Source organism: Zonotrichia albicollis, chromosome 3, assembly GCF_047830755.1.
Source record: "Zonotrichia albicollis isolate bZonAlb1 chromosome 3, bZonAlb1.hap1, whole genome shotgun sequence".
NCBI classification, from domain to species: Eukaryota; Metazoa; Chordata; class Aves; order Passeriformes; family Passerellidae; genus Zonotrichia; species Zonotrichia albicollis.
In genome coordinates this window covers 86,944,016-86,971,222 of record NC_133821.1, presented here as the reverse complement: position 1 = coordinate 86,971,222, position 27,207 = coordinate 86,944,016, and the positions used below count along the sequence as shown (strand labels likewise).

The 27,207-nt window shown below is 36.2% G+C and overlaps 1 long non-coding RNA gene across 4 annotated transcripts; it reads left to right on the top strand.

Annotated features, from left to right (window-relative positions):
- Nucleotides 1-1,779: 1,779 nt before the first annotated feature.
- Nucleotides 1,780-25,955, top strand: LOC113459619 (uncharacterized). 4 transcript variants are annotated; one of them, XR_012579692.1, is made up of 6 exons: nucleotides 1,933-2,183; nucleotides 7,185-7,308; nucleotides 9,278-9,469; nucleotides 9,672-10,311; nucleotides 16,882-17,632; nucleotides 23,037-25,955. It is a non-coding gene; the product is annotated as an uncharacterized LOC113459619 (long non-coding RNA). The 4 variants fall into 4 exon arrangements; XR_012579693.1 differs by lacking the exons at nucleotides 1,933-2,183; nucleotides 23,037-25,955 and adding an exon at nucleotides 1,780-1,923 and having other exon boundaries at nucleotides 16,882-20,062; XR_012579691.1 differs by lacking the exon at nucleotides 23,037-25,955 and having other exon boundaries at nucleotides 16,882-20,062.
- The last annotated feature ends 1,252 nt before the right edge of the window (nucleotides 25,956-27,207 follow it).

Genomic DNA, 27,207 nt, shown 5'->3' with positions numbered 1-27,207 from the left:
CTTATGCATTAGGTTAATAAGAAATCAAATGTGATGGCTAGGCCATTTCTCTAGTTTATTGAAACAAACAAAGCATATAAAATGTTTTTTACACCAGCAGCCTATTTTAACTTATTATCTAGAAGCTGGTTTTTTTCTTTAACACTTGAATGCACAATTTAAAGCTATCTATCACTTTATTCCAAGTTTTCTGCACTAAGATAATAGTGCAATGTTTGTGTAATAAGTGCTCACACAACTCTATTCAGAAATTACAAAATGTGTCATTAATATCCAATATCAGAAGGAAAACTAGATGTTAATCTGGAGCTGACACCAAGTTGTAGAAGACTGAAAAAAGATCAAGACAATTATGCAACTCTGTGCTTCACTGGTTAAGACATTCCACCAACAGTTTGTACACCTAAAACAATGCATATGGAATTATATGGTTAAGGTGTAAATTGATAATATCTTATCTGACATATGTGGCTTTTTTAAACCACTTTGCAGAGCCAAAATATTTAAACCCTGCCTATAAGCACCTGCTTCACAGTATAGCTTATAAATATATCAATTTTATTTTATCATGCTGGCATTTTGTGATTATTTATATTAGTGAAATAAAGTAAAAAATAAGTTTCTGTCTAAGCCTTATTAATTCTGTTCCATCACCATGGTATTCCAAATACTTGCTAGTGCATGAAACATCCAGTTTTTTTCAGTTGAATGCATGCCTTAGCATCTTAAATATTTTACTGAATGTCATACCTCAGATGGAAACTATTATATTTTTCCCAACTCCTTACACTGTGATTAAATTATATATATTTATATCTATAAATGTAATCTGTATGGGATGTAACATTCAGGAAATGTGTCAAGAAATACAAAGGCATTTCAGTCCATGCTCTTTACAACAATAAACACTGACTGAAGAACAAGACAATGACAAAGGAGTTTTATGGCTCCTCTGCTTACTCTGAGGAGTAAAACATGGATTGTAAAATCCTTACCTCTCTGTTACACTGATGTTCTCTGTAAACAATTAGCCTTTTTTTTCCTGAAATTTGCATATTTCTTCAAATACACAAGTTCTTACATGGGTATTTATACACATCTGTAAAGAAAGACATATGGCAGGTGAAAGTGACACTGTGTGACTAACACGGGACACCCAGTGCTTGTACTAAATAAGTGTCTAACAATCCCTGGAAGATCTGAGCTATGCTTAGTAATATTTAAGCTGTAATTATTCCTCTTAGATTAAAAAACCTGACCAATGTGTGTGCCACATTTTATTTTGTAGAATAAAAAGCCTGATTAATGTGTGTGCCACAATGGTGGCAGGAACACTGTGGAACATATTTACCCAAATCTGAATAAAAAGACCAGTTGCTGAAATCTAAATTTGTGATGCCAGAAGATTCCAACTGTCAGGAAAAAAATACAAAAATATTGATCAGGTGATGCAGCATTTGATGGGAAATAATTTACACACAGTCAGTTTCATACTGGGGTGCCTGGTGCTTGTCATTATTTGTCTCCTTTTTGTTGCATAGAGCAATGGAGAAATCTTGCTAAAAACCTACGTTTTTGATTGTGTGAAAAAAACTGTATGAGAACTTATAAAAATCTGTCAGATTTCCTATCTACATTAAATGTTCTTTTTCATTGTTCACAGCATGCATATATCTAAAATCTTTGAGACAAAACCTTAAGTGGCTGTAATAGCAAAAGCCTGCATTTCAGCATTACTGCATAAACACTAAAATTTCACAACAGCAATATTCATAAAATGGTTCCTTCATGATTGAAGACATTTGTAGATTCAGCAAGCAAAATCTGTTGCTAAAACAGGTTAATATTATTTAAAAAGCTGTTGGCTTGTAGTAGCTCTGTCTCCAAGCATGCTGTGAAGCCAGAATAACTGGGTCTTACTTGGTAAGCATGGATCCCTCTGCAGAATTTTCCTACTATGGAATGTCTGACTTTATTTGTCTTTTTCTAAGGAGTCCTCTGCTGGCTTCCCTTAAATAGGGCTGACTTGCTTATTTCAATCAGTTAATTTTCTCCTTGTAATTTATTTAATATTATATTAAGAAATAATCGTGCTTGTAGCATGTTTTCATAAAGTATCGTGTTTATCTTATATCTCTTCAAGCAAATAGAAATTTTCTCCATTATACATGGCATTTTTTAAGGTAAGAGGAACTCTAAACTGTTGCAATACATATCTTTGTCAAGTCTCCTTTTTGGATTTATTTTTGTTTATCATTTTATCAGTTGTTTATCTCAATATTGGAAGTGTATTTCTGTGTTTATATACCTGACTGATATAGAATTCCCCAAGTAGCTAGGTAGGTTTAGATACATTGATTCAAATAAATCAAAGTAATGACAAATTTTCATCACTTCACAATTCTTCAAATCAAGCAGAAATGTGCTAATAATATCTGTAAACATTGCAGTTTCACAAGTGTGACATTAAAAAAACCTCTTATCTTGATTAAAAATATTTGAAAAGTCAAGGAGTAATAATAATGATGTTGTAATTGTAAAGATAAGGAAAAATATACTGATACTTTTTTTGATAAAAGAATTGTAATAAATTTGTTGCAGCCTTATTTTACACTTAGTTTCATCTTCCTCACATGGTGCTCAGACTGAATGCAGAAACATAATACTACAAGCTGACATTTTAAGAGATTTCAAGAGTGTTGTACAGCTTAAACAAATCAGATTTTTCCAAGATGCTGTAAACTAAGAAGTCAAACTGGACAAAAATGTTACTATATATGATTACAAAGAAAAATAATTCTATTACTTGGTCTGTGTTATTTATCAAATCTTCTTTTATGAGAAAAGTATGGTTTTTACTATCCTGAAACTTGAAATGAAGATTGATTTTACATAAAAGAGAACATTTGTTTTCCCAGGAGATATACAGAAAAGTCCTCATCTGAAACCCTTTATAAGTAAAAGAAATGCTCAACAAATTAAGTAACAGAAATTTTATTTTTATTTGCAACAGAAGTTGTATTTAGGCTGAAAAATACATGCTACAATCTAAAATTAGTGCTTTCCAATTAATCTTTAACCAAAATTTGGTCTAAAAATCTCTAACACTGAGTTAATTAGAATAATTATCTGTCTCAATTAAAAAATTTTTTTTACATGCAGATATCTGATAAAATATTTTTATTGCATGGATGATTTATTTAATGAAACAAATTTTTTAAGTTACTAGTCATAATTTTCTGTAAATATTTCATTAAAAATTTTTAAAAAATAATATCAGTATAAAAAATGACTGCCCTGTGGTCTTGTACTGATAACAAGATCAGGTTACAAAGTGTGAGTTTTCTATTGCAGACAAACTAATCTAAGATGAACTGAAGAGTGTAATATAAATCAAAACTTAATAAGATTTCATCTCTTTTCAGATTTGAGAAATGGGACCCAGTTTAAATTTCACCAGCTTTCAAGGCAGTTTGAGACATAGGTTTATCTTTCTTCCTGAGACAGGGAATCTAAATCTGGACTTAATTCCATAGGCTCATTTAAAAGTTTTATTGTTTGACATCTTTCTTGTGCCAAACTTTTAGCACAAATAATTAACTCAAAGTAGCTCAGCTGTACGAGCTCTGTGAGCCTTTACAGTACTTTGAAAGCCCTGCAATTGTAGACATTAATTTCCTATGCTTGTATATGAAAGGCTTTATCCAAAGCATTATCAAATGTAATGTAAAAGTTCATACTAGCTTCAGTAAAAATTGAGGAATGTTCACAAAAATGCCGACGTGAGCAAGTGTGCAATTAATGTGAGATACATGAATAGCAACATTGAAGGCAGAGGAAATTGTTCTTATTTTTGAAACAAGTATGTGCAGGAAGAACCAGCCTTTTACTGCTTTAATCTTCTCTAGAACTTTGAGGAGCAAGTAAAATGATGGCATTCTGAAATAGGGCATTGATAGGATGAAATGTGCAGATGCCCATCAGACCCCATTAAAGCCTGTGTCACACCTCACCAAATACATGGAACAACCTTCCCTTGATAGAGGCTGGGAACAACTCTCAGGGAAGCTCCACAGCCGTGAAGTTACATCAGTCTTACTGTCAGCCTTGCTCAGCTGAGCTGCTCTGACAGCACACACAGGAGTAACTCCACAAAACAGCAGCTCCTTCATTCATTCATTCACTGACAGTCCATCACTGTCTCCCACTGCTGCACAGTTGTGCCTTTATCATTTTTCCACAAAAAATGACAGGATGTACATGTACCACAAGAGATTTAGCTCAACTGCTCCTGTTGCCTTGTGCTGGGATGACCTCCTTGACAGCACATATCTGTGACAAATAGCACTCAGTGTCTTAGGGTATACTTGTGGAGCAGTAGAAAATTTTCTTGAAAAAAAATGTGCTGTAAATAATATGCACACATAGCAACATTGCAAGTGACTGTCAGGCAAAAGAGGCTTAGTAGCATCTTTTAATTTGCAAAAAATCAGACAACAAAACCAAACCAAACCCAAAACAAACAAACAAACAAACCCATAAAAGTACAAAAAAACCCCAACCAACAAAACAAAAAAAAAATTGAGAAAGGAGAAAAAACAAAACAAAACAAAACAACACCAAAAAAACCCACCCCAACTTCCAAACCCAAAAAAGTTAAAAGTGGTCTCTTCCCATTGAATTATTTCACAATGTTGGTTATTTGCCTGGAATATGGTTAAATTTATGCTACAAGATGAAGAGTAGAGGAGAAAAAAAATAAGACAGCTATAATAGTTACTGGAAACTTCTTCAGATTATTCCTTATATCTGTTGTGCAATTCTTCACATGTTCAGCATTCTTAGGTGAATATGTGTTCTCACAGGTGTCAGTACTGTCTAGCTCTAATAACAAGGTACAGGCCCATGATGTCTTCTCATATTTATGAACAAGAGAGGCTGGAGCAGACCAAGGCTCTTCTTATCAGTCAGGGAAAAAGAAAATGAAGCTCCAGAGAGCACAGTAGCTCAATAATAGATGTCACTGAGGAGACACTTGTGTCTTCTAGATCATCATCTCCTTTATAGCTGAGTGTGGCTGAATGCAAACAGAACAGAAAGTTAGCAAAATCCTGAGGGCATTTGACAAGACCGAATTTACCTTTTATGAAACTCATACACATGGGCAAGGAGCATGACTGAACCAAGTCTCAGTAATTAAGAAGAGATGGTGATAATGACATGAGAAGTAGCATTTATTCATGAAATAATAGATGCTTGTACTCTTGGAAAACAGCAATATCAATTTAAACAGGATGTTTTCCAATAAAGTCTATAGTCTTAATATGCAGTATTGTTAACTTTTCCCTGACCAACCAACTAAAACAGAAAGGCCAGGATCTGAGAAACAACTCAAGATTTTTTTATGTTTTTCTCAAGATATATAAAAAAAACATGCTCTATATAATATGCATTTATTTCCTGAATTGTTTCCTCCCAGATTTTCTCATTCAGAATGGCCAGAAATTCTCTCAGCACTGTAAAAAGCCTGCTGAGTAGTGTAGTCTCCAGTGGAATACCAAAATGAGTTGATTCGTCACTTGTAAATTTGCCAGTTTCCACCAGAAATTTCAAGAGAGTAATAAATGTTTTGCGTTTTTGATTTTGGCACCTCTAGTCTCACAAAGGGAGACAGGAAGAGAAAACAAGAACCAGAGATCAAAAAGAGTCTTCACAATTATTATTTCTTTTCCACAGGGACAAATAATACTGTCCCCACTCCCAGCACACTAATGTCATTAACATAACTACACGGTCTCTCTGGTCCTGCACAATTTCATAATCATATTTGGACAGAGTAGAAATTCACACATCACCCTAATACGAATAAAATGTAAATGAGGGCATTAATCATCAAAGATCCAGTATAGAAGACCATATGCTCGTGCAAACCCACATAAAATCACACTGGGTAGAAAGGATTTACCCATTCTGTGATTGCCAAAGGGATACAAAGATAAATGTTACTTAGAAATCACAAAAGAGCTGATGATCAGCCGAAACATATAATCATCCAAGCCCATCAGGATCAGCTCCTACCTCCTGTTCTCATCCTAACCATCTCTTTATCCCTGAGATGCAATGTGGCAGTGTGAGGGGAGGTGAGAGGGGTCCTGTGTGGGGAGAGCCAAAGCCTTTACTGTTCCAACAATGCATAGTCATAGTTTTTTTGTTTGTTGCTAAACAGTAGCACAGGTCAGCTCTTCTCTCTCCTGGAATCGTCAGAAGCAATGAACCCACTGCTAGCACTTAGCCTAAAAAATACAGCATTGCTTCCTCTCATCCCCCCTAGCACAAGCAGGCATCACTCCCAAATCTATCAAAGATATAGGCAATTGCATGGTCTTAGGAGACCTGCAGGGAAGGAATTTTCAGAGGAATTTCTGGCTTCTGAAAGAAGAATTGTTAGCATTAATTTTCCCCATAGCCAAGGATGTGACTATACAGTGCCCTTAATGCTTCATTTGTTCTGTACCTTTGGCAGTTTGCTGCAGCAGTGTTCAGAGTGATGCATAATGCTGCCAGAAGGAACCAAATTTTCCATAGAAATGATGAATCTTTAGCACAGGAAGCTTAAGATTTTGAAATGCAATTTAATATTAGCTACTGATTTCTGCTGACCTCTTTGTGCTCCCTTGGGAAAGAAATAAAGCTTCTTTCTTGGGAAAGAAATAAAGCTCAAAGAAATACTTCTTGTACTACAGGGAAAAGCAGTCCCCTGAGACAGGGAGCTAGCTTTGACTCTCAGTGCTCCTGGTTCTTTTTCTCTTTAGGCCAATGACTAAAGAAATTAATCCTCTGTCACTTTCAGAGTCACATATTTGACATCAATTGAAGTTTGCAGTCATAGGTGAAAAAATAAAAGAACAAACTACAAAAGTAAGAGGGCAGAGAGCTCTGAGGCAATTTATTCTCTCAAACGAACAAAATGACACAGAATATTTTTAAGGCAATTACAAAGAGCATATTGATTTTTAGTTTTACAAAGGAGGAATAAGCAAGGTTCCTGAAGTTTCATTTTTGTGTATGTGTTTAAATCTACATAAAAGCATTTTACTTGTTTGGATCCTGAAGAATGGAGCTGTTTTTCCTCTATCTGTGTCTGGCTATTTCTCACCTTTTGCCTCCCACCTTTCTTCTGCTAGCTTTTCACTGCAAGTTGACCCAAAGAACATCAGCTTCAACAGAAGAAATTGCTGGTACAGCTGCATGAAATTTAGACAGTGACCAGATGTCATCCCCACCGCTCAGTCTTTGCAGTTAGCCCTGGTAATGTCTTTTGTTTCACTTTATTAAGGGAGATAAGGTTGTAAAAGCTTCTTAGGTAAAGGGTAAATAATGTATCTGGCTTGAAATGGATAGCAGAAGTAGAGCAACAAAAAGAGCTGTTTTGTTCTTTTCTTCTCATGAACTTGTGGAGGAAAAATAAAGGTGTTGTCAAAAATAATGATGAAGCAGTTATGTGTTTCTACAGACAATATAAACCAGTATTTCTGAAAAGGACATAATGCAGGTTTTTAAAATTATATGTAATATTGATACATATAAAAATACATACAGTTATTTATATGCAATGCCAAAATAGATATTTGATAATAAAATTGCATTACACTGGATTCCTTCTCTTCCAATTTAGAATCTAATTTAATTTATATCACATTACAAAGAGGTGCCAGATGCTCCAGCTTCCAGTTGTGGTTGGGCAAATGATAGACTACCATTATCTTTCTACAGATAGAAAGATTTTTTTATTTATTTTAATCAATACTTTCCAATTATGTTTATATCTAAGTGCTGATTCATATCCTTCCTAAATAAGTATTTTTGTTGACTTCACTAACTAAGCAAGTCTCACAGTAACAATGTGCCCACAGAGTACATGGGATTTAGAGTGGAGATTGTTAGACAGGCCTGCCTTTCTGCTTGACACTCCCACAACATTCTAATTAGGTTAAGCAAGTAGATATATAAATCTTAAACTGAAAAATTACAGGATAATTAGCAGAGCTCAAAATATAATGAGAATGAAACCCTCTTCATCTACATTATGTGCTGCCCTAAGACAGTACAGGAATTAGTTGCTGCCCAAATCCTCTTTTGACAAATAAGTCGAAAGAGAATGTAGGACAATGCCTAACAAAGACAGGACTGTTGAGACACTGAGTTATGATGTGAGGACCCACAGACATGAAGGCAGATTTTATCAGTTGGAGGCCAGTTGAAGTCAAATGCCTCAGAAGAATAGTGTTGAGATTAAGGAGCAGGTTACAAAACTGCAGTGCAAAGGGCTTGGTAGTCAATAATTGAACAGTGTGAAACAAAGACCAAGGGAATAGCACAAGATAAAGAGCTAGTTTTACATATGCTGGTAAATAAGGAGATGTTATTTAAGGATTGCATCTACTACCAAAAGAGAAATCTGGCTCCTCCTCTGCAATGTTAATAACATCCTACTGCTCCACTGGTACTAACTAATGCTGCAAGGGATCCTAGCCAGGCAGTATTGATATCATTCTATTTTACTATGCCAGAATCTGTATTCATTGAAACAGGGCTATCTATTAATAATTTCTATGCCTGTGCTTCTGTACGTTTTATAATTCCCTGACATGAAGTAGCATATGGTGGATAATATTTTCCAATTACTTTAGTTAAACATTGTAAAACAAATGTAAGAGATGATGCTTCCTGCTGCTGGACAAAACACATCCCCAGCCTGGGAATAAATCCTAGGACAGATGTTCTATTATAATTGATTAAAAAATTCTGAGGTTTAAGATAAACTGTTCTGTGTCCTCTGACAACAGGTTGTTATTTGCCTCTGGTCTCAAAACTGCATCCAAATATAGAGATATTTTCATACCCTCTCTAGGGGTAGCTGTCTCCTGACATCTGTTAGTTGTTGCACCATTGGTTAAGTATGAAATTTTGTTCTGCATCACAAATGTTCTACGTCTGCTAAGAACTAAGTTGCGCTAACCTGCATCATTATTTCAGAACCTCTAAACAATATTTCTGCACTTATTACGAGCTGGTGTCACCAACACACAGGCTCTTTATTGAATTACACCTGTACTTAAAATATTTTTCTCCTTCCTATTGCCCCACATATCTTTGCTTTTGTTTTCCAAGCCATACAATTAAGACAAGGAGAAGATCATTCACATTTTGCAAGCCATGCAATCAAATATGATTTGTTTGCATCATTCACCTTCTAGCCTTTTTTTTTTTTCCCTAGCTGACAGCATCTTCCTGACAGCGTTATTCTGAGGAACATTGTAACATTGTCAAGTGCAGTAAATCAGGTCTAAAAGGCCAGAAAAAATGTATTAAATAAAACAGAGAACTGAACGACACAGAAAATTGCCGAAAAGTTTTTTTTTTTCCTTCTTCCTTTTTTTTTTCCTGAAAATTCTGGACATCAGAAAAAGTAAGTCCCAGAATTTTAAAATTATTTGTTATATGGGAGTTTGACAGTTCCAAACTGCATGCCAAGAAGTTGGTCACTATCAAAACTGAACTTTAATCCTTGTTTTTGAGTCAGTTTTAAATATGGTCTTCATCACTTTTAGTGTGATATGCCCACGCACTGTTCTGTATGACACATGTTGTGGTATTATTCTTGTGTGCAGGGTCTGAAGCAGAACTTGTATTGCAGCAGCAACTTCACATGTTGAAAATTTCCAGTACAGAAATGGAGCTGTACAAGCTGGGGAGAAAGTAGATACTTAATAGAGGAGAAGATATGAAGATACAACAGAGTCCCTTGAACCACCTGACCATGTGGCCCTCACGTGGTTTGTGGTGTGGCATTTTGCAGCTCTGGCATCCCTTTAAATTAGAGGACTGTTTAGGAAGGTTCATGAGGTTTAGGAAGTCCACTTCGAAATCTACTTAATGGACACTTTCAGTCAAAATATCAAATGTGAATGAGATATGACTACAGACATGTAATGTGAATAAAGGCATTGAGGCGAGAATAAAAAAAAATAGAGAGAAGATAAAAAAATAGGTCTATGCAATAAAATTTATGTGAATGTTATATTTCTGTACCCAAGTCTGTATTCCATAAAATTTTTGTAATGTGAATTCCTAAACTTGAATGTATGTGAACTCTCAAAGTACCTCGCTGAGTATGTTGAAAGGCCACTTTTCATCTGTAGTTTTACATCTAGCTGCACTCAAAGTCACCTCACTCTGTAGCAGGGCAGCAAACAGAGACTGAGAAATTAAGCAGTGTGACATCTTTGCCTTCTGAAGACTCTGTATTGAGTAAGTACTAGCATTCACTGCAGCACAGGAACTTCAGTGTCATCCACTTTTACCAGAACAATTTCTTCTATGAGAAGCAGAGCTAGTGGTGCCTGACAGCCTGTACATGCACAGGAGATGTCCCCTGTGTACTCTGTATTCCTAATGCTGTAATTCTAATAACAAAATCCTTCCTATAATTTTTGCTAATAATTTACTTGTCTCCTCCTTATATGCTGCTTACCTTCTTTGGTTTGCTGCCTGATGTTATTAGGCATATACCACAGCTGCTTTGGAATCACAAGATCCTTACTGATGGGTCAGATTCTGCCAACCTCATTAGCAATTCTTTAAGCAAAGAAACTGGCAGAGGTGATTTGTAGTAGTCAGCATGGATATACAAAAGTGAAATAATGCTTAACCAAACTGATAGCTACCTAAGTTGATGTTTAGGTTGATTGGTCTCCACTGGATTAAGGCTTTTTGACAGTTTCCCACAACATCATGCAGAGAATCTGTTCAAATGCAGGTGAAGGAAGTGAGCAGTGAGGTGGACTCAGCTGTTGAACTTGAAGGGTTGTGATCAACAGCATCAAATTCAGCTGGAATCTGGGCACTAGAGGTGCACCTGAGGGGTCAACAGTGGAGCCAGTACTATTTAAGACCTTCTTTAATAACTTGATTACGAACCTCAGCAGTTTTGCAAGTGATACAAAACTCTGAGAATGTAAATAACACACAGGAGGGTTTTGCTGCCCTTGAGAGGGACCTTGCCAAGCTGGAGGATTTGATGAATAGGAATCTCATGAAATAATAAAAAGAAATAACCCCAGGCACTAGGGCAAGCTAGAGGCCAACCTGTGGGAGAAGATTGTCAGAAAAGGAGGATTGTGATAGTCAAAATGGTGACCAAGGGCCAGCAGTGTGACCTCATGGCAAAGGTGGTCAACAGCAGCTTCAGCTGCCTGAGGAAGATTATCATGAGCAACTCAAGAGAGGTTACAGCTGTGGCACTCAGCCAGGGGTGGTGTTTAAGTCCCTCTTTAGAAATGGCCTGCAGGCTGAGGCTACATCTATCCTAGTGAGCTGAGAAGAGCTGGGACCCATTCCCTAGGCCAGCTGGCACAGCCAGGCCACAGCCATGTCACTAAATTCTTTTAACTTCCTGAAAAAGATATGCTGAATGCGGGATTTCTATTAAGAATGGTTCCTTGCCAATCTTAGCCCCTAATCTTCTCAGAAACCATTTGGGATGCTGTGATTTGCCCACAGACAATGATGTGACAGGGATTGTTGTAATAATTAAACAGTCCAGATGGTGGGCACTCTTTACTCTATGGGTACTGCAGTGGAACAGATGTAATCTCAAATAAATTATTTTATGTAATTTCAAGACCAAAGCCTAAACCAATCACAAGAATCTCCCTTAACCTAAAAGGGACAGTGGTAGAAAAATCTCATTTTAGGTTATCCTGTTCTCACCACTGACTGTGGTGCAATTTAGGGTGATTTAGAGTGATTATCTGAGATCAGAAAACTGGTTGTGGTCTGTTAATCAGGGAAAAGTCACATGCTTGGGGGCAGATTGTCACAGAATATTAAGGTGTCAGAGATGTGATTGATGATTTGTGAGAGCTTAAGAACAGACAGATCCCTTACATCTACCCAGTCCCCTATAATCATTGCTTAGGAACAGCTTCTAGAGAATTATATCTTGGACTGAGCCTGAATCAGAAGTAAAAACATATCATGGATCACAATTAATCAGTGTTTCATTCAGAAACTACACAGCTAGAAAATGATGTTACTTCAATCAAATTTGATTAATTGCAGGCACAGAAAATAAGTTATGTGAATGAGTCTGTTGTATAAGCAGTGATAGAAAATGTTATTTGTGTTGGTCTGCCTCAAATTCCATGAATGAATAAGGATTGTCTGGAAATGTAGGGGGGATTAAAACTGACAGGGGATTCATTTCAGTTTTCTTGATAAAAAGCCCAAACAAAACCAATAACAAATTCATCTTCATATGTCACATGCTCATTTTATTAAGCAGAAAGGATGATCCCTGAATATCTTAAAAGGTCATATTTACAAACAACTTCCTGTAAAGGCCATTTGTCCACAGGTGCAGAGAACTGATCCTGTTTTGCTGGGAAACAGGTTTAGAATGTTTCTAGGGGCCCCATGGCAAGGAAATAAATGTGATGATGGAAGAAATTGTATAAATAGAAATAATTCATTATTGGTTTCAACTCTCAAGGAACAGCATTGTGATTTCCAGTAGTGGATCCAGATTCTCCATTCAAGAGTTATCTGAGAAAATGACAGAACCATTACTGATAACTAAACTCACTCCTAGGTATGAAAGGTTTGTCATATGCACATAATTTAATTTAAAAAGTTATTGCTATTTGGGGTTATAGTACTGACAGTTCTACTTTTTTATCAGTATATCATGTTTGAAAAAAATTGACTAATTAGTAATGACTTTTGCAGCTTTTCAGGAAGAGAATTTGAAGTAAATTCTTGTCTAGAGTAATTAATTGAAATTTGGAGTGATACCATATGCAAATGGGATTTTTTCCTATTAATTAGAGTCCTTAATTACTTTGATCAGAGAATTTATTATACCACTTCTGGAAAGCCACGCAAATAGGGAAAAAAATCCCCAGATTTGAACAGGCCAGTTATTCTAGTATCAAAAGGATTTTTTTTTTCCTTGTTCATCCGTATAGCATTGAATAAAAGCTTTATTGGATCCAGTTCTAAACTCCTGTGGAAGTAGGTTTCATGCCTGAACCATACTGAATCTGGAATACATTTTTTAAATGTATTTTAATGTGGTTTTGTTATTTCCCATAGCAAGAACAGAACATCAAAGCACCTTAGAACTTATGGGCACCAGTGGAGACAGCAGTCCTGTGAGGGAGACAGAATATTAAGGTTTTGTGATTCTGTCAGACAAAGTTTTCTTGTGAAACTTCATACTAGCTACTTAATATTTCTTCATTTGGCCTCCTATGTAGAAGAATAAGAGCTTTCTCTCTCCCCTTCATCTGAGTTGCCCTGTGAGAATAAAGCAACAAGCAAAGCACACTTTGCACAGGGGTTTATGCAGTGGCTCAGAGCAGTCTTGTATGGAGCAAAAGAACAGGATGGAGAGGTCTCTACAACATTGCAGACAAATGGCAAACAGAGCAGGAAGCTAAACAGACAACTATTTCATTAATGTGCTAATGATATCTTAATGAGGGCTTAGATTGCCTTAATTTTTATACGTACAGTTGTGCATCCCTTGTAAAATCTTAGCATGGATTAGGTATATGTGCACACATCCAAAAGCTGTACTTAAATCCATCTGTAGATGTGTCTGTGTAGTTAATATTCTTTATTAGAATGGGAGGGAAAAAAGAGATCTGTGTTCCAGGATATTAGGAAAAATAAAAGGAAAAACCCCATAATTCTGCTGTTTTGTATAGTCCTTCACAATACTGAAAACAGTACCATGTTTTTATTTCAAACAAGTTCTTATTCTCTTCAGTTGCTATTATAAAACTTGTGTTATCCATGTCATCCAAAACTATTTTTTTAAAAAACCTATGGCTTCTGTTAATCCATCTTGCAAAGGTCTGTAGCCCTTGTCTGCATTTTAATGAGAGATCTATGGACACTTGAAAATTTGCTGAATACAGTCAGCAGTAGTGAAAAGGCTTTAATGTAGTACTCTACAGCAGCACAGGTATCTAAATGCTATGGAATTTAATGTTTACAGGGACTATGGCATTAGACCAGATGCACACCTGTTGTTTGTCTGTTGTGATCACATCAGTCAAGTTTCCCTTTCCTTTTCTTCTGAGACAGCCCAAAGGTTTACTTATCTTTGCTAAAGCATATTTTTCTTAATTTGCATGTCAAGGGGCAAATAGATGGTTATGGTGTGAAGGAGAAAATGTAAAGTGCATTTTAGTTTTGCAAGAAATTATATAGCAAGCACAAATGCTAATTCCCTGTATACCAAATATCAGTATAATGGCTTAAAAGTTTGGAAATTTTTTCCTTCACATACAATGTGTTTAATTATACATGATCAGCCAGAACAAAACAGCTGTCTCTGCCAAGCACCAGCTGTGTACCATTATCTTGAATTTCACCAACCATCCTTTGGTCATTAATTCTGAAGTGTTCTGGTTGTGCTTTTGAACTATCAGATAGAAAATTTTGGTCTAGGCTATGGTGAAAAACCGGATCCTATTTAGTCAGCAGAGGACTTGTAGCTAGGGTTTGAGACTTTAAACTTTGACTTTCTTTGTTTTTATTGCCCATTAGCTGGAAGGGATGCTGAGATAGGTACAGAAGCAGATCTTACACTAAAAAAAGAAAAAATTTTCTATTTCAGTCAGTGGCTCCCAATCTTTTCTAGCATTCTGGCAACATTACCTGAGGAGAAATATCCTGTCAGCAACATCTGACCTTGCTCTGCATAAATATATCTCAGCTTTACCAGCAACAGCTTTTGTTGGCCTCTGGTGCTGGAGGATCATGCAGAGAACATATTGCCAATAAACTATATTTAGAACCATTGATAAATGTAAATTTGTTTTGGGCTCATCTAGCACTCTGCCTTTTACAAACATGAGTGCTAAATTCCTGTTTTGTTATACACTAGTCAAAAAAGCTCCAGGGTAATCACATTCATTTCAAAAATAAAGTCAATGGGGAGAAAAATTCAAACACTCTTTTTATATAGCCTGGGAGAGCAAAAGGTGAAGCGTTCAAAGTAAAACTCAAATAGCTGTAATTAAAATCAAGTGTTAATTCCTTCTTGCTTTGTAGTCTGCCTCCTTCAAATATTTTATAATACATGCATGTTTTCCCAGAGATTTTGTTTAGTTTGAATTCAGAGCAATATGTATTTTTTGCACTGACTTTGGATGCAAAAATGTACCGCAATATGTTTTTTCCCCTATCATTTTTCTGTTTGCATCTTCAATGCAAGTATTATCTCTGAACAGTGCTTAGATGCCTTCAGCTATGCTTAAGTGGGTTGTACCTGGCCACATGTGTAAGTATTTTCCTAAAAGGGGAAATATGTTGAATGAAATATGTTGAATATAATAAACTACACACTTGCTGTAGAATTAACAGGGAGTATTGACAATACCTTAAATATAGTCATTGATTCCCTTCCAAAAAAAACCCCAGCTTACATATCCTGAATTTTTCTGCAAAGGACCAGATTTAAAGCAGAACATTTTTGTTATTTTTATTCATTGCAGACAAACCTAATATTGTACATGGTAGACTGTAGCTACAGAGGAGTTTAAATGAGGCCAAATCTCATTTCATGTTTACAGTTCAGCTGGGCAATCAAGCTAAGGCCTCTCTGTGCTTTGGAAAATGTCATGGGACATGGGCTTAAAGTAGCCAAGATCTGAATTGTGGAGGTCTTCCAAAGTATTTGCTGTCCTTCTGCTGCAGTAGCTGCAGCTTCTGGGATGAAAGCACATTTCACTTAACACTGGTAATTGCCACTGTCTCAGTGGAAATGGCAGCATCCATCCAAGGAATAGGAAACAGTGGAGAAACCCCAACACTGCTCACACTCACAGCAGTCAGAGTCAAAGGAAGATAAAAAGGGGCTAAGCAAAACCCCTGGGTGTATGTCAAATTATTTGATCAATACATTTTCAGTTTTTATTGAATATCCATCAGCCATGTGGCTAATAAAAATATCTGTGATACCCAGTGCATTCAAGCAGTTAATTTAATTATTGGATCATTCAATTAGCTGTCAGAAGGGCCAGTATTATATAACAGCCTCTTATTCTAGTTAGAATTGTGTAATTAATAGTTTATATATATATTTATAGTCTTTACCTATGTATATAAAAATAATTTCATGTGTTTATACAGAAATATATTAAAAGTTTAGGTGCTCATTTTTATCTTAATTAAAGTGTAAGTATTACAAATCAGTGTGCACCCTGTATTCAAATTTGGATGTGCAAAACAATCTAACTGAATCAAAAATCTTTGCCTCTCTTTCATTTAATGACTGTCAGCAGTTTCATTTCATCAGCAGACTGTGAATATTGTTTATCAGATTTAAAGCCTTAGAAAACTATATCTACATCTTAAAAGGATTATAAAGATAAGAAAAGTTAGTCTTCCAGGATTAAAATTTCAAGATGAGACCTTCATTTGCCCTTTCTTTCATAGGTTTTTTTTTAAATTTTGTAGTTTTTCATATTCAGTAAATTGATTTTTTCTGATGATAGCACATGAATATCAACATGTCAGCATCAGAAGGTATTGCCTAAAATAGGAGATCAAATGATCCTCTTGATTTTGATATAAATGGTAATAAAGAACAGAGTTCTTTATGAGAAAATAGGAACTTAATTTAGATATTTCTGCCTCCCTGCTCAAGGGCAAGGGCAAACCTGAAGGATTTCTGGTTTAGTTTTTTTTTAACTAAAAATGTATGCAGTCACTTGAATTTTTTTGGCCATCAGCATATGTAATCTGTAAAACAAATATCCAGATGCATCTCCAGGCTCCTCATGGTTTCTGCTGTTTTTCCTCTAGGTATATGGGGACAGAGACAAGTGTTACACCTAAGGGAATGCTCCCTCCTCCAAGCCTCTTGTCAGACACATCTTTCTGTGGAAAATCAAGTGGAACATTGTCACTAGGAAGCACAGGCTGAACCAGGACAATTGAATTATCTTTGGCAAAACATGCAAAGATGCCCTAGAATGTAACTGCTATTGTTGATGCTTTTGACACTTCAGTTTTCTACAAGGAGGAAAAGTTCTTTTTTTAAACAAGTAGATGAATGTATGTGCATGTAGATGTTGGAAGTCATATTCTTGTTAGAAGAAAATTTAGCTGGTTAAAGCAGAAAGAGTGAGTGATTTAGAAAGTTTGGGTCTTTTTCTAGAAATGGTTTTAGTTGTGGTCACTTGCAAGGTTGTGTTGCACCTCTAACACAGTGTTAAGAAGCAGTAAGTAAATAAATAAATGGAATCACAGAATGAATCAGGTGGGAAGAGGCCTCTAGAAACAGTCTAGCCCAACTGCCCAGTACAGGATTCAAGTATTCAATACTCTAACTAGTAAAATGTATCTAGAATAGGTAAGTTTGAATAAATGAATACACAAAGTAGAACATCCACTTTGCCAGGCTGCGTTAAGTGAGGCAACAATTAAAAAGTAACACGTGGATTTTGTCTGTTGCAGCTGTTGTACCTGTTTAAATAAAGGCATCTTATATCTCACACTCAGCTCTGAAAGCCTGAAACTTCCATGACAAATTGTTCACTCTCTGATCAGAGAAGTAAGTAAAAATGTAAACTGTTTATGTAATCCTTTTCTTTCTGATTCTATCTTCATAATATGCATTTTGCAGTTATTCATCGTCGATATCCTACATTCTTGTCAGTCCTTTTACTGCCAGATCTGAAATTGCACTTCCAATCCTATGACTTGCCTGATCAGTTATAGCTGTGTAAAATAAAATAATATGATCATTTGAGTTGGCTTAAACATAACAAAGTAATTCTTATTTTAGGACATTGATCATAGCCCCTGTTGTTTCTGCCATCTTTTTATTGAAAATGAATGCTAGACCTTCTGTGTGTTGGTATCTTTTCTGAGATTATAAATTGTACTCTTCCCAACCTGATAACAACCACAAGAGGGTTATTATATTTATGTCAAATTAACTATTCAATTTATTTAGTCACAGTCACCTCTTTGATTTTAATACAAATGTTGAAACACTACACATTTTCAAAATAAAAAAATCTTTACTGAAAGGTGACTGCCTTCTCCTTTTTTTCTCTCTAATTCCACTTACATTAAACAATTTTTATTTTAGTCTTTTCCTTCTTAACCTTCCAACATTTCTTTCTTTTGCTCTTTCTTTTCTCTTCCCCTGTTCCAATGGGGCTGAAGAGGGAGGAAGTGATCAAGCAGCTCAGCTGATCACCAGGGTTAACCCTAACAAATATTTATAATTGTCACACAGAAATAAATATAATCTCAAACCATCAGTACTATCAATAAAAAGATCACTAACTATACCAATCACTTGGAAAAACACATGGTTCCAAATATCTGCAGACATTATATTAATTTTCACTAACTGGAGGTCAGATCTCTCTATAATACTCTTATTCATTTATTCAATCTCATACTGATCTTTCAAGAATGTTGAGTAAGATGAACTGTATGTCTGTGATGTTTGCAATAGCAACACTCTGAAAGCTAACAGAAATCTTATTAAAGATGCAGTAAGATGTTTTTGCATATTTTCTGAATGCAATGCAGAACAATTAATTTATGTTTTATATCTATATATGTGAAAATTATGTTTTCTTGAAAAATCTCTTGCTGTTCAAGAAAAAAATAGTTTCAGTGAGATTCTTATATCTTGAATGTATTTGGCATACTTCCTATTTGGTTTTTCTTATCTAGTGCTTTGAAAAATAGGTGTTTGATTAAATTGGTTCCGCTTAATAAAATCTGAGATCATATGCAGAAAACCAAGAAAATAAGAAATATCTGTTTATTTTTAGAAAAAAAGTGGTGAAAAACAAGATAATGAATCAATTACCTGTGAAAATTTGAAACTATGGATCTTCTAGCTGTGCATAGGTCTTGCCAGAACTGGACATACTCTTTACAGCTGTCTGGACAGAGTTGTGATTATGGCTCTGTTGTTCCTCATTTAGAGCAGAGCATTGAACAAACCTTGCAGTCACTGGGCCAGTGAGAAAAAGCAAAACATTGTGGATGGAGGTCAAAAGAAAGAGCAATATTTCAGACCCAACTGCATATTTGCCAAAGTTGTATCATTTTGCACTCCATTTAATTCCAAGTTTGTGTTGGGAACGCCTATCTGCCCCCCTGAGGAAACTTGTCTGTTGTGGGTAATAGTTTCCACACACTGCTTGCATATCAACAGGAAAGTAAAGATGCTTACCTTTTTTTTTCCTCCAAGGCCTCTAAGAATTGGATAAAGCATTGAATTTGGTGAGATTTGGCATTAATTATGCTAGTTCAAGGCTTGAGTCGATTAGTCAACCTGCTAAAATGTTTCCTTTTGAGTCAATGAAGGGAAAAAATAAATAAAATACTGCACAAGAAGATTCCTCCCATCCTGAGAAACGTCTGTCCCACAAGATGAACAGCCCTCCAGCAGAGCCTCATTACCTTCACTGGCAAGGGAAAGATCTATCATGCCTCGCTTTAACAGGATGCTAACATTTAGTCACTTATCTTTCAGTGAGAGAAAGACCATAGGAGTTTCTGCCTCTCCTAGGCAGCTGACTGGTTGATTAAGTACCTAATTATGTTTGAAGTTCTGCTCCTTGGGTCTTGGAGTTTCTACAGGTAAAACATTTCTGGAAAAAATTATTTTCCAGCACTGCATCAAGGAAATACTGTTTTCTATCAATTTTTAAACTTATTATCATGCATGAATAATTAACTTAAGGCTGCTTTTCTTCCCAAAGAACTATGAATTGGCATTGTTGACTTAAAAAGTAAACAAAATATATGCACCTTATATATATGGACATACACTATCAACAGAGTATTTTGCCATCAATTCTAAAGGAACTCTTCAAGCTCTGCCTTATGGCAGATATGGAGGCTTTTTTGGCTGGATCTAGATATTCTGTAGAGAATCAAGATCTGATATAAGATGTTCTGCATTCTTTTCAGAGCATGAGGCAAAATAAAGGGAGACTGTTGATATTTACCTGGCTTCATATTCAGCTTTATAATTATGACATTATAAGAGTGAGATAATTTTTACTACCTTAATGTTTTGTATATATTGATAAAATAAATTTTCTGTGATGATATTTTATGAGAAGAGACAAGCAAACTTGATATTTTCCTAAAATTACTTGTAATTCAGCATGTATCAGAACTGCAGGGCGATAATTCTCCCAAACATGGAAGAAGATCCTCCTTTTCTGGCAATAGTGTATAATTAGAAGTGCCCATGTTCCAAATAAAGAACTTTTGCCATCATCTTGTTCCTGTCAAACACCAATTGACAAATGTGAGTGAACAGAGTAGAGCAGAATAGATAAGTCTAGACTATTTTGTACATGGCCTACAGCAATCATCCAGTCCAATTAGGACCTCTCCAAGGCTGACCAAAAGTTAAAGCATGTCCTTAAGGACTTAAACACTGACAGGTCTGGAGCTCTGATGATCTTTCTAGGAAGGCTGTTCCAGTGTTTGCACCCCCTCTTAGGAAAGAAGTGTTTCTTCATTAGGAAGAATTTAATCTAAGCCTACCCTGGTGCAGTACTGAGCCATTCCCACTCATCCTGTCACTGGGAACTAGTGACAAGAGCTTAGCACTGCCCTGTCCATCTCCCCTTCCCAAGGAGCTGCACAGACCTGGAAGGAAGCTGCACACAATGAGGCTGCCCTTTGGTTTCCTTTTCTCCAGACTGGACAAGCCCAGAGCCCTCAGCTGCTCCTCACAGGACATTCCTTCCAGCCCCTCCTCAGCTTTGTTGCCCTCCTCTGGTGATGCTCAAGGACTTTCATGTTTTACCTAAGTTATGAGGGCCAGAACTGCACAGAGTATTCAAGAAAAGGTCACACAAATACTGAATGTAGGTGAAAAATCACCTCTTTTTTTTTTTTTACTGGCTGCTTATGCTGTGTTTGATGCACCTCAGAATGCAGTTGCAGACCTCCCCAGACACCCAAGGCCCTGGGCAGATGATTGAGAGAGGTTGTGCAGTAACCTCTGTTCACTGCTTCAGTACTCTGGGGTGAATTCCATCAGGCCCTGAACTGATGCAGCTGTTCCCTTACAATTTCAGCATCCACGAATGAAAAATCACTGTTCCTGTAGTTGTGGTCCTTGGAGGACTGAGCAGCCCAAGTTTATCAGTATTATTAAAGACTGAGGTAGAAAAGACCCTACAAAATGCCTCAGGAAGCTTGAAAGTCTACCTTAGATTTACCACATAATCTAGATCAACCACAAGGGGCAGCAGGGAAGTTAAAGAAAAAAAAAAAAGACTCGGCTTCCCCTTTTTATTCACCATGCAGATGTGTGCTACAGTTTTTTAGCATGAATTACTAATTTAGAAGGCATTTATTTGTCCACTGGTTCTAAGAAGGTACTTATAAACTAAATCTAAAAGCATGAACATTTGTCTTTAATGTTGAACTCTATGCCTCATCAGGAAACGAATGACTGTCTTGCAAGGTGTTCACAAAAGATAAAAATCCTTGAAAAGAATTACATCTAGGAGGTAGAATTAGTACATACTTTTCCAATTAAATGTAGAATTTTATATTGAAACTTTTTCATAGTAATAACTGCAAAGGAGTCAATGCTCTAGCATTTACATTCATGCCAAATTCTAATAGTGATTATGGATTACCTAGGCATTACCCTTGCATTACCTCCTCTAACATATGTTGCTTTGTTAATACAGAAAAAATAATTGCTAGTCTTAAACATTTTGCAAAATACATAATCTTCAAATGATAATACTGCTTGCCTAATACTAGTGTTTCCTGTTCTGCCTGAAAAGCTACATTTTTAGTAGTTTTCTTCACTCAGAAGGCAACTTGTTTTCATTTAATTTATTTCCACTAATCTGTTGCTGGTAGGGATTAATTTTTGATCGATTGTTTTCTCACACTGACATGCAAGTTATCATCGGAAAAATTCTACAGCAAGTAAAAGACATTTAAAGTAACCCTTTGTAATTAAAAGTGAGCTGTTTATGAGTTATACTAAGTTTGGGAAGTTTTGTGGCTGTAATGGAGAACGTAGAGAGAAATTTATCTCAATTCATGTGTTTGGAAGTTATAGTAGTTTTTGTTGGTGGAAGATGTGAATTCTGCTGTATTGGAACCAGCATAGCCATGGATGATTGATTTTTTTTTTTCATTCAACTACTACCATGCAAGTCCTGCTCTAAGTGCAGGTATTCAAGTATTTGGAGAATACCTGCACAGTTCTGTAACACAGTTACAGAATAGTTGTCTAAAACTTAAAGGGAATTTGAAAAGAAAAAAACCAGGAAATTTATCTTTTGAATAATTTACTGTCTTTTTATGTAGAAATTTTCAACATAAATATATTGTGACAGTATAAGGCATTTCTAGGGGACATATCAGGTGGGCAGGAGGAGGGGGAAGTCACTTTTGTAGTTAAGAATTCTGTTTAGAGATCCTTATATTCTTTGAACAATCACCAATTGGTATTTTTGAGTTTTACCCTTTGGCTGCCATCTCCCTTTGCTGCCAGGGAAGTCCAGGCTCTGAATGAGCAGGACTGCTGTCCTGCACTGAAAGATTGTCAGATACCCCAGGTGGCTATTCCCAAAATTAGTTTTTGGAATGTAGATTTAGTGACCTGGGAAAGTGAGCTACAAATTTAATGATTATCAGATTAAATGTATGGAAGTTGCAGCTAATCCTTTCACAGCCCAGATGCTGGATTTTTTCTCCTAAGAGAAAGAAGAATTAATATTCTTAGACCTAATTTTCCCCTAGTTTTATGCAGGTTCACAGTGTGTATTAGAGGAAATACACCTTTTCCTTTCTCACAGCTTATGCCAGTGGTATAAAATAGGATTTCAGAAAAAAAGAGCTATTGCAACCTGATATGTACACTAAGGGCTGTGAAACATTATCAGGTTTGATTTTTTGGGGGGAGGTTTCATTTTGTTTTCATATTCCTGTAGGGCTGACACTGCAAAAAGATGTGGATGAGCAGAGAATCATATCAGTGCTTCATCTGTGCACTTCCAGAACTGCAGGAAGAATACAAGAGCAAACAACCTCACAAAATATGATAATGAATGCACTGCCTACCCTTCTCTGTCAGCTTTCTGATCTTGCAAGGCAGAAATCTCCAAACACTCCTTTCAATATGCAGAGGGAGCAATAAGTCAATATAACCCACAAGTAAACAAACTTTCTTATGTCTTCTGTCAGATTTGCTTGAATATTTTCAGTGGGTGGGCTCCCAGTAGTTAGGTTAAGGGTAAATATAATTGTTTCTTCTAGGAGAGAAAATATGACAAGGAATGTGTTTTTAAAATGAGACTTGCATGGATCATATTTTCTTGGAACCTTACTGAAACAATAAAGCTTTTGAGGTTAATCTAAATTGTTCTTCAGCCTTCCAAAGTATTTGCAATGTCAGAATTTTTCCTTGTCATTTGTTTCACTCATGAGGACCCACAGACCTGTCTTTGTTCAAGGGAATGGAATGGACATTTAAATTTGAAATTATGAAATTATGAAATTATATTTTCCCCCTCAGCAGCATTTCTCATTTTTTGGTCATGTTTAATTTTGCAAGGTTTGCCAGAGTGACTTATCTTAAGGTCTTGACTGTCATGTCTAAACAATCTGAGAGAATCGACAGAGATTATAATTCTCTTGGGAAAATATTGATGTGCAAACTCTCAAGGCAATTAGAAACTCAGTTTTGCCAATCTAATATTTGATTCTTTCTCATGTTTTGTTAATAAACAAGAACTAGAAACAAGAAGAGAGAAACTGCAGCTGCTTTTATTATTCCACAGGCACATAATCTGCTTGGGGGAGCAGAAATGATTTACTCACTCTGAAAGGTTTAGTGCCAGGCCTTATGTGATATGTGTCTCTCATTTGGAGAGCAAACAGACCTAGTACTTATTCTGCTTTTGAGCTGTGGTTTCTGGATAGTTTGGAACACTTGTGAGTTTACAGAAAGTTATGGGTGTGACCTCCCTGCCATCTTCCACAGTTCTCTAATATTTATGTTAACTTTTGGTGCCTGGTCAAAGAGTCCTCCTGAGAGAACTGTTCAAAGCCTTTTTACTGTTGGTGAGAGATATGGTCATCATTGACAGCTTTTGTTTACTTGCTCAAGTTGAGCTTTCTAGGCTAATGAGGAAATTTTATCATTATGAGACTTCAAAGACATCTCCAAAGCCTGTCTCCATTTATGTTTTCCTGTTATCTGGTCTGGCTCCACAAACAACTTTTATTTTCCTTTCCAAGTATCAACTTTCAAGTGTCAAGTGTCTTGTATTTATGACAGAATATAAGATTTTTTTTTAACTCTTCTTGACCAAGGAAATATTAATAAAGCTTTTCATGTTTTATAAACCCTCTCCTATAAATATCACAACATGATTTTTATCATCACTGAAACATGAATTTAAAATGTGCTTACATGCACATTTGGAATTAGACAAGGCATCCACCAAAAAATATACCTATAAGTGATGCTTAGAATTCCCTTTCAATTTCATAAACTGCCAGTCATTACAACCATTTAGTTTCTAATATGGGTCAAACCTTAGTAATGCTGCTTATTTATTTTGCAAAGGAAATAACACTGTCACCTTCATATCTCAAGGCCATATTTACTTGGCTTTGCTTTAAAAATTCAGCAAAACACCATAAAAATGAAAAGAACTAAATAAAGTAATTTCACCTAACCAAGTCTAAGGCACAACATTTTGGACCTTTCTATAGAAGGAGGAGAACTTCTAAAAGATTAAGAAGGTAGCTAAAACAAATGTCATGAATCTTGTTCCAAGGCTACATCTGTTTTCCCATGTTCCAATGAAAGGCTTTGCCATCCTAGAAAAAGAATTCTTAGACCTTTCAGGTGGGAGAAGCCTTCACAAGCACTTGGAAATCTCAAAGATGTGTATTTTATAGCAAGAAATCTGAATCCAGCTTTGTTTTATCTTTCTTAAAATATTATTTCTTTTATATGCTGTAATGCATAAACTGACTTCACACATGTTGTGTCAAAACTGTCAAGTTGCATTCTTTTTTAACAGGAATATGGTATGAAGAGAAGCATGGGAAGGAATTTAGAATTTCACTTGAGTATGGTTTGTTGATGCTGTCTTAAATGGTTATAAAATATTTTCTTAATTTTGGATAATTGTTACTAATAATTACTTACAATAAAAACAGTGTAGTTAAATGTTAAAATCAAGTACCTGGGTATGAAAATACAGGGAGATGAAAGTATAAGAATTCCAACCTGCAGGTGCTACCACACAATCCCAACTAAACTGTGAAGACAGTTAAATAAATGTATGCCATGTTCATTAAAAAGAACAGACATGTAAGAATATTATTGTCATGACTATCTTCAAAAATGTCTTTTAATAATTATACTTTTCTACAATTTCCATATCAAGTTGATACTTCAGTCTGAGAGCTTGCCAATATTTTGATTAGCTGATGCCACACTTCATCCCTAAAAGCTTTAACGTTATTGACTGAGCAAAGTCATCCAAGACAAAACATAATCATATCCTGAGTTTTAGAGGTCTTTCTTCTGGTGTTCACTGGATTTATTTAATCATGTCTTTTGCTACAGCTCTTTAATAACTCTTGGAAGACAAAGGAGAAGTGTTGATGCTTTTCCAGCCTTTCAGTTCCTTCAGGTTAGCAATATCCTCTGCATCTGAGGGTTCACAGTGGTTTTTTCTATTTTATACTTTAGCATAAAATCTTTTTGATATCTCGCTTTACACCTTGAGTGAAACTCATGGTTTCAGAGATATTAGCAATATTCCATGAATATCTGTCTGTCTGAGGTTTATAGACATTTTGACAGAAGACTTTTAAAGCTTTATTTTGAAAGCAGTATAAAAATTTGTAGTGAATAATGATTTCTCATTCTGTGTCTGTGTCAGATTTTGTGTTAAGAGTATTTAAATAATAGTAAGCTCTCAGGTATTTCAAGAGAGGAAAATGATTGTAGGAAAAAAAAAAAGAAAAAGCCTAAACCCTTTATATTTATTGAAGAAATAATTTTATAAATTGGATATTCTACTTCAACAATTTTCATATTTTTGTCAGTTTGAAAAGTATTAAAATTACTTGAAAGTTTGCTATGAATTTCCTTTTCTTTGTTTCATTTTTGTCCTTTCTTTAGGAGAAAACACAGGTACAGAAAGAAGAAATGAAAATGGTAGGGAAAAGAGGGATCAAGGACAGATTCACCCAAACCACAAACCAAAGATTTATTATTTCTGTTTCAGTTTTAAAGCTGAAATATGAAAACTAAAAATTGACAAACCTTTTCAAAAGTATTTTTGAATTAATTAATTTTAGAGAGAAATAGAGGAGGCAGAAAGGCCTTTCAGAGAGACCTGGACAAATCAGAAAGATGAGCAATCACCAATCCCATGGAGTTTCACAAGGGGAGGTGCTGGATTCTGCACCTGGCACGGGGTAACCCTGGCTGTGTGCACACAGTGGGCAATGAGAGCCCGGAGAGCAGTGCCATGGAAAGGGACCTGGGGATCCTGGTTGATGCAAAGTGGAACACGAGCCAGAAGTGCCCTGGCAGCCAGGAGGGCCATCCCTGTCCTGGGGGCATCAGGGCCAGCATGGCCACCTGAGCAAGGGAGGGGATTGTCCTGCTCTGCTCTGCCCTGGGGCAGCCTCACCTCCTGTGCTGGGGCAGCTCTGGGTGCCACAAGGTAAAAATGACATTAAACTATTGCAGTGTCCAAAGAAGGGCAACAAAGATGGTGAAGGGCCCTGAGGGGAAGCCTGTGAGGAGTGGCTGAGGTCACTGGGTCTGTTCAGCCTGGAGGAGGCTGAGGGCAGAGCTCACTGCAGTTACAGCTTCCATGGGAGGGGGAGAGGAGGGGCAGGCACTGATCTCTGCTCCCTGGTGACAGTGACAGGACCTGAGGGAATGGCCTGAAGCTGTGCCAGGGCAGGTTTAAGTTGGACATGAGAAAAAGGTGCTGGAACAGGATCCCCAGAGAAATGGTCACAGCACCAAGTCTGGCAGAATTTGAGAAGTTTGGACAGCACTCTAAGGCAAATGGTTTGATTCTTGGGATATCCTGTACAGGGCCAGGAGCTAGACTTGATGAT